This window comes from Moschus berezovskii, chromosome 2 (genome assembly GCF_049115385.1).
Source record: "Moschus berezovskii isolate FMDL1 chromosome 2, NW_MosBer_1.0, whole genome shotgun sequence".
Taxonomy (NCBI): Eukaryota; Metazoa; Chordata; class Mammalia; order Artiodactyla; family Moschidae; genus Moschus; species Moschus berezovskii.
This window is the reverse complement of record NC_142461.1, coordinates 16,963,486-16,975,723: the sequence shown is the minus strand read 5'-3', so window position 1 is coordinate 16,975,723 and position 12,238 is coordinate 16,963,486.

The following is a 12,238-nucleotide window of genomic DNA, read 5'->3' as shown; positions in this document are numbered from 1 at the left end:
GCTTCAGCATCAGTCCTGTCAATGAATATTCAGGACTGATTTCCATTAGGATTCACTGGTTTGATCTCCTTGAAGTCCAAGGGACTCTCAAGAGTCTTCTCCAACACCACAGTTCAAAAGCATCAATTCTTCCACGCTCAGCTTTCTTATGGTCTCTTACATCCGTACATGACTACTGGAAAAACCATAGTTTTGACTAGACAGCCCTTTGTAGGCAAAGTAATGTCTCTGCTTTTTAATATGTTGTCTAGGTTAGTCATAGCTTTTCTTCCAAAGAGCAAATGTCTTTTAATTTCATGGCTGCGGTCACCATCTGCAGTGATTTTGGAGCCCAAGAAAATAAAGTCTGTCACTGTTTCTATTGTTTCACCATCTATTTGCCATGAAGTGATGGGACTGGATGCCATGATCTTCATTTTTTGAATGTTGAGTTTTAAGCCAGTTTTTTCACTCTCCTCTTTCACTTTCATCAAGAGGTTCTTCAGTTCCTCTTTGCTTTCTGCCATAAGGATGGTGTTATCCGCATATCTGAGGTTACTGATATTTCTCCCAGCAACCTTGATTCCAGCTTGTGCTGGAATCAAATCCCTTATACAGTAGAAGTGACAAATAGATTCAAGGGATTAGATCTGATAGACAGAGTGCCTGAAGAACTCAGGACAGAGATTCCTGGTGTTGTATAGGAGGCAGTGATCAAGACCATCCCCAAGAAAAAGAAATGCAAAAAGGCAAAATGGTTATCTGAGGAGGCCTTACAAATACCTGTGAAAAGAAGAGAAGCTAAAGGCAAAAGAGAAAAGGAGGACCATCTGAATGCAGAATTCCAAAGAATAGCAAGGAGAGATAAGAAAGCCTTCCTCAGTGATCAGCGAAAAGATACAGAGGAAAACATTAGAATGGGAAAGACTAGCAATCTCAAGAAAATTAGAGATACCAAGGGAACATTTCATGAAAAGATGGGCAGAATAAAGGACACAAATGGCATGGACCTAACAGAAGCAGAAGATATTAAGAAGAGGTGGCAAGAATACACAGAAGAACTATACAAAAAAGATCTTAATGACCCAGATAACCACGATGGCGGAATCACTCGTCTAGAGCCAGACATCCTGGAGTGTGAAGTCAAGTGGGCCTTAGGAACTATCACTATGAACAAAGCTGGTGGAGGTGACGGAATTCCAGTCAAGCTATTCCAGATCCCAAAAGATGATGCTGTGAAAGTGCTGCACTCAACATGCCAGCAAATTTGGAAATCTCAGCAGTGTCCACAGTTTCTTTCCCAGAGAAAGCAATGCCAAAGAATGTGCAAACTACTGCACCATTGCACTCATCTCGCACGCTAGCAAAGTCATGCTCAAAATTCTCCAAGCCAGGCTTCAACAGTATGTAAGCCGAGAACTTCCAGATGATCAAGATGGATTTAGAAAAGGCAGAGGAACCAGAGATCAAATTGCCAACATCCGTTGGATCATTGAAAAAGCAAGAGAGTTCCAAAAAAAATCTACTTCTGCTTTATTGACTATGCTAAAGCCTTTGACTGTGTGGATCACAGCAAACTGGAAAATTCTTAGAGATGGGAATACCAGACCATCTGACCTGCCTCCTTAGAAATCTGTATGCAGGTCAAGAAGCAAGTTAGAACTGGACATGGAACAACAGATTGGTTCCACGTTGGGAAAGAAGTACATCAAGGCTGTATATTGTCACCCTGCTTATTTAACTTCTATGCAGAGTACGTCATGGGAAATGCAGGGCTGGATGAAACACAAGCTGGAATCAAGATTGCTGGGAGAAAAAAACTAAATAATTTCTATTAAAAATAAAAGTAATAAATGCTCAAAACTCATCCCTCCCTAATTTTACCATTTACCATTGTCTGCATCCTGGAGGGTACTCACACCGTGTTGTATTAACATGTGTATGGGGGGAGATAGGGCTTCCCTCACAGCTCATATGGTAAAGGATCTGCCTGCAATGCAGAAGATCACTGTTCAATTGTGGGCTGGGAAGATCCCCTGGTGAAGGAAATGGCTACCCACTCCAGTATTCTTGCCTGGAAAATTCCATGGACAGTGGAGCCTGGCAGGCTATAGTCCATGGGGTCACAGAAGAGTTGGACGTGACTGAGTGACTAACACTCTCACTTTCACTTCACAAACCAGGGCACCCCACCCTCCCCACCCCCAGTGCAGCCTGAAGCGGAAGGTTGGGTGGATCAGGGACAAGGTGAAAGGAGCAGGACAGTGTGTGTCCCCTGGCATGGCACACCCTAAAGGTGGCAAGTGAAGGGGACAGGTGACAGTTACATCACTTCACGACCAGGCCTTTGCCCTGCCAGAGCCTTCCATCTGAGTCATGTGCTAATTGAGGGTGATGTCCAGTGACCCCGGGTGTCCTTGGCCACCTCCCTCTTGGCACACTGCTGCTGCTCGCCCTTCAGCGATCTCCATGCCACCTAGAAACACACCCACTGTGTGTGCTCAAGGGTGTGACACTGCTCCTGCCCATCCATCATCGTGGTGGGTCACCCTCCCAAGGAGCCAGGAGGGCTTCCCTAGCTACACTCCTAGGACTTTGTGATCTGGTTCTTCAATGCCCCGGTGGGGACACTGACAAAGTTAAGAGCAGATACATGTGGATGCCCTGCTCACACCAGCAGCACTCAGGCCAGGTTTGACCTCAGGCAACAACATCTTCAATAGAGAAGCCCGGCAGAGGGTCTCAGTGACCTGTAAGTCCAGAGGGGCAGAGTCTGGGTGTCCTGGAGACTGGGTGCACTGGGAGAAGGCAGGCATAGAGCCTGGTTAAGTTGTCTGAGCCAAAAACAAGAAGAGCAGGAGCAACAGTGGCCAGGACATGAGCTGGGGAGACACGAGCCCCAGGAGGAAGGCCAGTCTTCCAGAGCCGCACCTGGGAAGCAGCGTGACTAGGGGCTTGGAGCCTCCTGGGAGCCCCCATCCCCGGAGATTGAGGATCAGTTTTTAGCCTCGTGTGAGCCTCCCAGCTGGACCATCTTCTGGGGGGACCCAGTTTCTGAGCCCAAAGTCTCACAGACAAGACCCCTGGGCAGAGGGACCCAGAGGCTGGGGGAGTGTTGGGCGTGGGCTCCCAGGCAGGGAGTCGGTGACCAGGACGTGCCCTCCACTGAGGGCAAGGAAAAGACCCTGATGCTAGGAAAGACTGAAGGCAGGAGAAGGGAATGACAGAGGATGAGATGGTTGGATGGCATCACCGACTCAATGGACATGAGTTTGAGCAAACTCCAGGAGTTGGTGATGGACAGGGAAGCCTGGCGTGCGGCAGTCCATGGGGTGGCAAAGAGTCGGACACGACTGAGCGACTGAACTGAACTGAACTAGAGGGCGTGGAGTAGAGGGAGGAGGAAAAGTGGAAAAACACAAAAGTCAGGCAAAAGGAAGGATTTATGAGGTTTCAGGGACCCTGAGGGGGTACTCATGGAAATAAGGAGGGATGTGGGAACCTGGCTCTCACTGGACCACCTTGGAACACCAAGGAGAACAAGTCCCCCATCATCAGAAAGGGATCCGGGCCAGGACAGGCCAGACCCTCCCCTGAGCAACCTGGTCGCCTGCATCTTGGCAACTGGACCATTGTCCCAGTGACTACAAAGAGAGGGGAAGAATGGAGGGAGTTGCACTTCCATTACAATGACTTCAAGGAGGATTTAGCACTAAGAAGGGTACAGGGGGGCAGCCAGCGAGGGAGAGGCTTGACCCACAGGCTGCGGAGGCGCCACCAAAGCTGGGGGTAGGGCAGCGTCACCCAACATCCGGACATGGACGTTGTAACACTCTGCCGTCACATCTGAGGGCCGTCCCACTTGTTCCTGGGTTCCTTGATCAGAAATTGGGATACTACCATGATAGCTCAGTTGGTAAAGAATCTGCCTGCAATGCAGGAGACCCCAGTTCAATTTCTGAGTCAGGAAGATCTGCTGGAGGAAGGATAGACTACCTACTCCAGTACACTCGGGCTTCCCTGGTGGCTCAGATGGTAAAGAATTTGCCTGCAATGCAGGAGACCTGGGTTCAATTCCCTAGGTCGGGAAGATCCCCTGGAGGAAGGCATGGCAACCCACTCCAGTATCCTTGCCTGGAGAATTCCACGGACAGCGGAACCTGGCCAGCTACAGTCCATGGGGTCACAGAGGGTTGGACAGGACTGAGCAACTAAGCACAGCACAGCACATGGGATGCCTGAGCAGACTTCCCTCCAAGGAGGGGGGCATCTCCTTCCCTACCGGCAACCACATGATTCAAAGGGAAATCCCACTCTCCGCCTTGCCCCTGCCCTCTGAAGTCATGCAGGGCAGGAGGTGGGCTGGAGCCTCAGGGGTCAGGCCCCAGGGCCCCTCTCCCTCTGGACAGCAAAGCTGAAGTGCTGGCTGCCCAGGCTGAGTCCCCTTCTGCAGGAGCAGAGAAGGAAATGCCGCTGAGCAGGAGACAGAGGCATGATCCCTGGGCAGAGTCTGCTTGCAGATGTCTCCAGCAGCACATTTTCTGCTTACCTGGGCCAATAAGTCACCAACAAATCCCTGCCTTGTTGGTTGGTTAATGATTCTTCAGGTTGGGTGTCACTTTCGTGCGTGCGTTTGCATGCTCAGTCGCTCAGCCATGTTCCAGTTTTTCGTGACCCCATGGACTGTAGTCTGCCAGGCTCCTCGTCCATGGGATTTTCCAGGCAAGAATACTGGAGCAGGTTGACATTTCCTTCTCCAGGAGGGTGTCACTTACTAGCAACCAAAACAGTGACCCCCACCCACTTAGATGTGGGTTGCCGTCGGGCTCTGCTGGTCACATCACTCCCAATCTTTCTTCCAAACCCGCTTTCTTTCAGCAGCTGGGGAAAAGCGTCTCTAACTCAACTTGTGAATTTTTTCTTGTGCAACCACCCTCCTTCCCTCCCACCCACCCAGCCACCCACACACGGACGTGCTCCCCACCCGGACCTCAGGAAATATGGTCTGATGTTGCTCTGCCCCTCGGCCTCAGGTCCCTTCAAAGAAATGTCACCTGGTTGGGTCCCTGATGATTCTTCAGCAGCAAACACTGCCTTATGAAATTCCAAACCACTTGCCCTTGAATTCTTGAGAGAACAGCTTTCTACCTGTATGGTTTTTGCAAAATGGTGAAGACCCCCTCTGTGGGCTTCCCTGGTAGTTCAGACAGTAACTAATTTGCCTACAATTTAGGAGACCCATGTTTGATCCATAGGTTGGGAAGATCCCCTGGAAAAGGGAATGGCTACCCACTCCAGTATTCTTGCCTGAAGAATCCCATGGACAGAGGAGACTAGTGGGCTATACAGCCCTTGGGGTCACAGAGTTGGACACAACTGAGCAACTAGCACACCCCCTGTGACAAACACAAGACTAGGAGGGGACAAGAGTGGGACCCATGAGGCCAGGTATGAAAGTGAAAGACATTCAGTCGTGTCTAACTCTGTGACACCATGGACCGTATCCATTGAATTCTCCAGGCCAGATTACTCAAGTGGGTAGCCTTTCCCTTCTCCAAGGGATCTTCCCAACCCAGAGATTGAACCCAGGTCTTTGGCGTTGCAGGTGGATTCTTTACCAGCTGAGCCACAAGGGAAGCCATGGGGAATCAGCAAAAGGAGTTAAGGTGGGACCAGGAGGCCACTGCAGGCCTACCTAGAGGTCTTGTGAGGACTAGACTCCCTCCACAGCCTCCATTGTGAGGGTCAGGGTTTCCGCAAAGATTCTGAGGTTCCCATAAGGCAGGAGCAGCAGCAGGTCAAGCAAACTGAACCCAAAAGTCCAAGGTCATAGAAGGTCTTCACAGAAACTCAGTCTGGCCCAGGGATAAAATACACCACCTCCTTTTTCCTGCATGGCTTGTGGCTAACAAAAGAGTTTTCTGCCAGAAGGTAAGGCACCCAAACTGTCCCTAGGGTGGGCCAGGCAGGCAGAAAATGCCCTCACTGCTATTTCTACCAGCCACACCCCCCACCACCCCTAACAGCTCTGGCCTTGTCCTCTCTCTGTGTGTCCTGGAGCTGACCTCCCAGGACTGGGGCTCCAGGCTCAGCACCCCCACCCCACCCCACTCACACCTATGCCGGTCATCTTCTGCTGTTACAGCATCAAGTCCAGGACCCACTTTTCTTTTCTCCTTTGCTGGTTCGCCAACATCCATAATCAAACATAATCAGTGGCTCCCCCACACGCTGTGACCCTCCCTTGTGAGACATGGAGTATTTCCTGCCATATCAGCAAACAAGGACGTCACAGCCACCAGTGATTGCAGCCCTGCAATGTGAGCCAGTGAGCCCTGAAGAAACTCAGGAAAGAAAAGACCTGCTACCCAACTGCCATCAAGCTGCAATCACTCCCTATGGTGAGCCCTGAGGAAACTCAGGATGTGAAAACACAGGACACTGGCCCCAGATAGCTGAGGTGCTTATCAAAGGAATGATTGCAGTGAGTCCAGACTCCTGCATCTTCCCATACACAGAAAAGCACTAAATTCCCTAACTTGGGTTATCTGATTTTCTTCAATTAACAAACATCATTTGATGTTCCAACTCCCTGCTCTTTGTTACAAACCTTCTATATAACCCAGATCCCCTCCTTGCCTCCTTGGAGCAGTTCTCTCAAGGTTACTTGAGATGCTGCCTCCAGCCTTGAAGTCCTAAAAATTCCCACCAAATAAAACAAAACTTTCAACTTTTAGGTTGTGGATATTTTTTAAGTCTGCTCATATTAAGGAAAGATCCTGGGTCCAATTGTCCAGAATCATGGAGGGCCCTGGCTCTGAAAATGATTTTATCCACTCCTGCCCTTCACCCCAGCCCTCACCGGCCCACTTCCTCCCAGCCCTCCTGTCTCTTTTTTCCGGGGATCTGGGAGAGTGGAAGGGCACCAGGGACTCCATCCAGTGATGAGAAGGTCTAAGCAGCAAGAAGGGGACCGACCATCTGTCCCTCTTTGTCCCTGGGTGCCTCTGGCTCCTTAAATTCTAGGAATGGAAATAGTATTCTGGGTCTAACGTCAGCCTCAAACCAAGACCAAACCAATTCAGAACTGGGCCAAAATGGCTTGAGCCACAAATCCCAGAGAGGAAGCTCCCTGTCAAAGAAGAAATGATTGTCTCAGCATTTCCCCTCCCTATATTGATGGGGAGAGCAGGTCAGGGGTTGGGAGGAGGAGAATGGGAAAAGAGCTGTCACTCAGAAGTGGGGTACTCCTGAGTATGAAGCCCCGTGTCTTCTCCAGAAGTGGACGAGCTCAGCCTTCCACGGCCAGAGGCTTTGCTCTCCCACAGGGAGCCTGAGGCTATTTAGAGAGATATCTGTCCATGGAGAATACAGTGGGAATGATGCAGGAGATATGAATGATGTTGGGCTCCAGGTTAAACATTGACTAGTGGCCCCCTGTTTACATTTCCTGGGGCACAAAGAAGTGGATTTCAGACTGGATACTTATCAATTCAGTTTACTCGCTTAGTCACGTCTGACTGTTTGCAACCCCATGGGCTGTAGCATACCAGGCTTCCCTGTCCATCACCAACTCCCAGAGCTTGCTTAAGCTCATGTCCATCGAGTCGGTGATGCCATCCAAGCATCTCATCCTCTGTCGTCCCCTTCTCCTCCCGCCTTCAATCTTTCCCATCATCAGCGGATTTTCCAATGAGTCAGTTCTTCGCATCAGGTGGTCAAAGTATTGGAGTTTCAGCCTCAGCATCAATCCTTCCAATGAACATTCAGGACTGATTTCCTTCAGGATTCACTGGTTTGATCTCCTTGAAGTCCAAGGGATTCTCAAGAGTCTTCTCCAACATCACAGTTCAAAAACATCAATTCTCTGGCGCTCAGCTTTCTTTATGGTCCAACTCTCACATTCATACATGACCACTGGAAAAATCATAACTTTGACCAGACAGACCTTTGTTGGCAGTGTCTCTGCTTTTTAAGATGCTGTCTAGGTTGGTCATAGCTTTTCTTCCAGGAGCAAGCACCTCTTGGCTGCATCGCCACCTGCAGTGATTTTGGAGCCCAAGGAAATAAAGTCTGTCGCTGTTTCCATTGTTTCCCCTATCTATTTGCCATGAAGTGATGGGACCTGATGCCATGATCTTAGTTTTTTGAATGTTGAGTTTCAAGCCAGCTTTTTCACTCTCCTCTTTCACTATCATCAAGAGGCTCTTTAGTTCCTCTTTGCTTTCTGCCATAAGGGTGTAGCATTTTCTGAGGCAAGATATGTGGGCTCCAGTTAAGGCATGTACAATCAGCCTCCTGTTTGCCCTCCGAAATGAAAGTAACAACAGAAACAGAATAAATAGTCCTTGTTTGTTTCTTGTAAACACCTTGAGGTAACAATCAAGGCAATAGTCAGGGTAATAGTCATGGCAAGGACAAAGAGGGGCAAAATCCTGTTTGAGTGAAAGATTCAGGAATCTCTGCCTCCCCCTCTTTTGGGACAAGGGAGACACTACACATGCACAGAGGTCAAAAGTCAAGCGATAACGCCAAGCCCTAATGAGACTTGCTCCTCCCAGAAGCCTTCACTTCGAGATCCATCTTGACTGAGGGGTGCGTGTGTACCCAGGAGAGGGTCTCAGGGTAGGCCAGGTGTGGACAAAGAAACCAGATAGATGGCCTGAAGGAAGCCAAAGACCCGAAAGGACTGCCTTGTATAAATGCCTCAACCTCCTCTTTACTGAGCTCCTCCTCACAGATGGGACGCCCACACCCTTTCTCTCCCGTGTGCATCTCTGCTTTGCTTCTGTCTTAACTATAATAAACCAACCATGTCTCTATGCGCTCTCCCACTTGCTGTGTTGTACCTGCATTTACAGCTTCTGCCTCTGTGACAAATGCATTTTTTACTGAGGGCAAAGATCCAAGGAAAAATAGCCTCCAGCCCTTGCTGGTCTGGTGGCTAGGATTCCTGGTTTTCTTCCAGGCTACCCAGGCTCAATTCCTGGGCAGAAAATTAAGATCTCGCTTCACATCACTGCTCACTGTTGCCTCGCCTGACATCAGGAAGGGGCCTTGAGTCCAGCTTCATTGGTCAAGCAGGACTGGATGTGGGGTTTCACCTTCCCAAAGCAGCTCTAGCTGCAAGAAGGCAGGAAAGGCCAGCAGAAAGGCGGGCCTCGCAGCTTCGTTTCTTCCACTGTCCAAGCCCAAGGGGGAGGCTACAGGTGGGCAGCTGCCTGCAGCCCAGACAACTTTGGCGCATGGCGCCACCATGTCTGTGCCCAGCCTCTCTTGGCAACATTGGATCGGAGGTCTCTCAACACTGGACAGGATCATATCGGCCTCTTATTCCTGGCTGAAGGATGCCCTTCCACAGTGCCAGGAGCAGGCTGGAGCCTCCACTGGGACAGAGGTCCAGCGCCCTGAAGTATGTATCACAACTCATACTTGTTAACACTTTCTGGGCAGAGTCGGGCTTCCTGAGACCTTGCCCTGTGCTGGGGCGGGGGTGGGAGGAAAGCAAGACCAGCAGGGGGGCCATGGAGGGAGTGGGGGTCCTGGGGCTGGGAGGCTCGCCCTGGCCCAGGTGGAAGTTGGGGACCCACACCATGATGGAAGAAGGCCCTGCTGACCCCTGAGGAGGGGTCAGACCCCAGGAGACACAGGGCTGGGCTGCTCCTGCCTTTCTCTCCCTGGCCAACATCCCACGTGTGCTTTGGCCCCCTCCTGCCCTTCCGCACTCACTTCCATTCCTCCTTGGGCCTCCATTGGGACCCCAGCTTCCAAGAGACCTTTCCCACTCCTTTTGTCACAGCACAGACACCCTGGGGGTCCTTGCTGGGAGCTCTGAGAGGGCAGGGAGGGCCTGGGCATCTTCCCAGTGTCCTGCAGAGTGGGCATGGTATACATGAACTTGCAGAAGTCACAGGGCAGGGCCGGCACCCTGTCCCAGCGAGCTCCAAGATGCCACTTCATCTAGGACAACCCCCTGAGCCCTTCCCTTAAGGCCACTCCTGCTGGGGCTCAACTCTCCTCCCCACAAACCACACATCCTTTCAGGGAACCCATGTCTAGTTGCTTCTTCTTCTTTTTAATGGTTTTATTGAGGTATCATTAACATACAATCAACTCGATTGTGTCAAGTGTGTGATGTGATCAGTTCTGATAGATGTGAGCACCCAGGACACCGTCTCCATAAGCAGTAGAGTGAAGAGATCTCTCACTCCAAGAGATTTCCTCCAGCCTCTGGTAACCTTTTCCTTCCCCACTCCCTGTCTCTAGGCAACCGATTATCCTGTCATTAAAAGCATGTTTGTCTCCCAATTTTTATGTATTCACTAGAATTACTTTTGTTATTGTTGTTGTTCAGCCACTCAGTCGTGTCCAACTCTTTGCAACCCCAAGGACTGCAGCACACCAGGCTTCCGTGTCCTTCACTATCTCCCAGAGTTTGCTATACAAAATTATACAGCAGGTATTCTTTCTGATCTGGCTCTTTCACTCAACATAACAGATTTATTCCCGTTGCGGTGTGTATCAGGAGTTTAGTCCTTTGTATTACAATACTGAGTAGTGTTCCTTTTTTTTTTTAAGATTTCTTTTATTTTTGGCTGTGCTGGGTCTTCATTGCTGCCCATGAGCTTTCATTAGTTGCGGCGCATGGGCTGTTCACAGCAGTGACTTCTCTTGTTGCAAAGCACAGGCTCTAGGCACACAGGCTTCAGTAGTTGTGGCCTCCAGGCTCTAAAGCACAGGTTCAGTAGTTGTGGCACACAGTCACATCTTCTGAGACCAGGCTTCGAATCCATGTCCCTTGCATTGTAAGGCAGGTTCTTAATTACTGAACCATCAGGGAAGCCCCTAGTATTCCATTTGATAATACCACCATTGGTTTATTAGTGACTACAAACAAAGATGTCATGAGCCTTCATGTCCAAGTCTTTTACAGACATGAGTGTTGTTTCTCTTTGGTAAATACTTAGAAGTTGAATGACTGGGTCACATGGTAAGTATAACTTATTAGAAAACCGTTGGGAAATGAAATATTTCTTGCCATATCAGTCAACAAGGATGTCACAGTTGTCAGTGATTGAAGCCCCCCAATGTGAGCTGGTAAGCTCTAAGGGCACTTAGGAAGGAGAAGAATACCAGTCAGCAGACTGCAGCCCCTCCCTATGGTGAGCCCCAAGTGATATCAAGATGTGAAAAAACACAGGATACTGGCCCAGGATAGCTGAGATGCGTATGAAAAGAATGGTTTCAGTGAGCCCAGACTCTTGCATTATAAGAAAAATCCTGATGCTGGGAAAGATTGAAGGCTGGAGGAGAAGGGGACAGTGGAAGATGAGATGGTTGGATGGCATCACCGACTTCAGTTTGAGCAAACTCCAGGAGATGGTGAAGGACAGGGAAGCTTAGCGTGCTGCAGTCCGTGGAGTTGCAAAGGGTTGGACACAACTGAGCAACCAAACAACAAGACTCTTGCATTTTCCCATACAGAGAAAAGTGCTAAATTCCTTAACTTAGGATATCTGATTTTTTAAGTAACAGTAACACTTTGATGTTAAGACTACCTGCCCTTTGTTGCAAAACTTCTATATAAGCTGACTCCTCCCCTCACCTCCCCAGAGCAGTTCTCTCAGGGTTACTTGAGATGCTGTTCCTGGACTTGAAGTCCTAAAAATTTCCACCAAATACAATATAACTCTCAACTTTTAGGTTGTGACTATTGCTTTAAGTCCAGCTGTTTTCTGAAGATGTCACACCCATTGACATTCCCCAAACCACCAGTGGACGAGAGTTTCAGTGGCTCCATATCCTCAATAACACTTGGTCTGGTCAGACTTGGTAATTCAGACCTTCTAATACATTGTAAAAGGATCACTTCCATCATCTCAGAGTTTTTTATTTGGTGATAAGTTCTAATTAAGTCCCAGTTTTTTATTTGTTGATAAGAACTAATTAAGTTCCAGTCTCTTAGCAAATCAAAACTATACAATGTGGTATTACCAACTCTACTCACCATGTTTTACCTCAGATCCTTAGACTTTATTTTGTTTGCTTGTTTGTTTTGCTTTTGCCACAGCACATGTCTTGCAGAATTTTAGTACCCTGACCAGGGATTGAACCTGTACCCCCAACAGTAGAAGCTCAGAGTCTTAATCTAACTGGACCACCAGGGAAATCCCCTTATTCATCTTATAGCTGAAAGTGTGTACCCTTTTATCAACCTCTCCCTATTTCCCCCACTCCTAGTCCCTGACAACCACTTTTT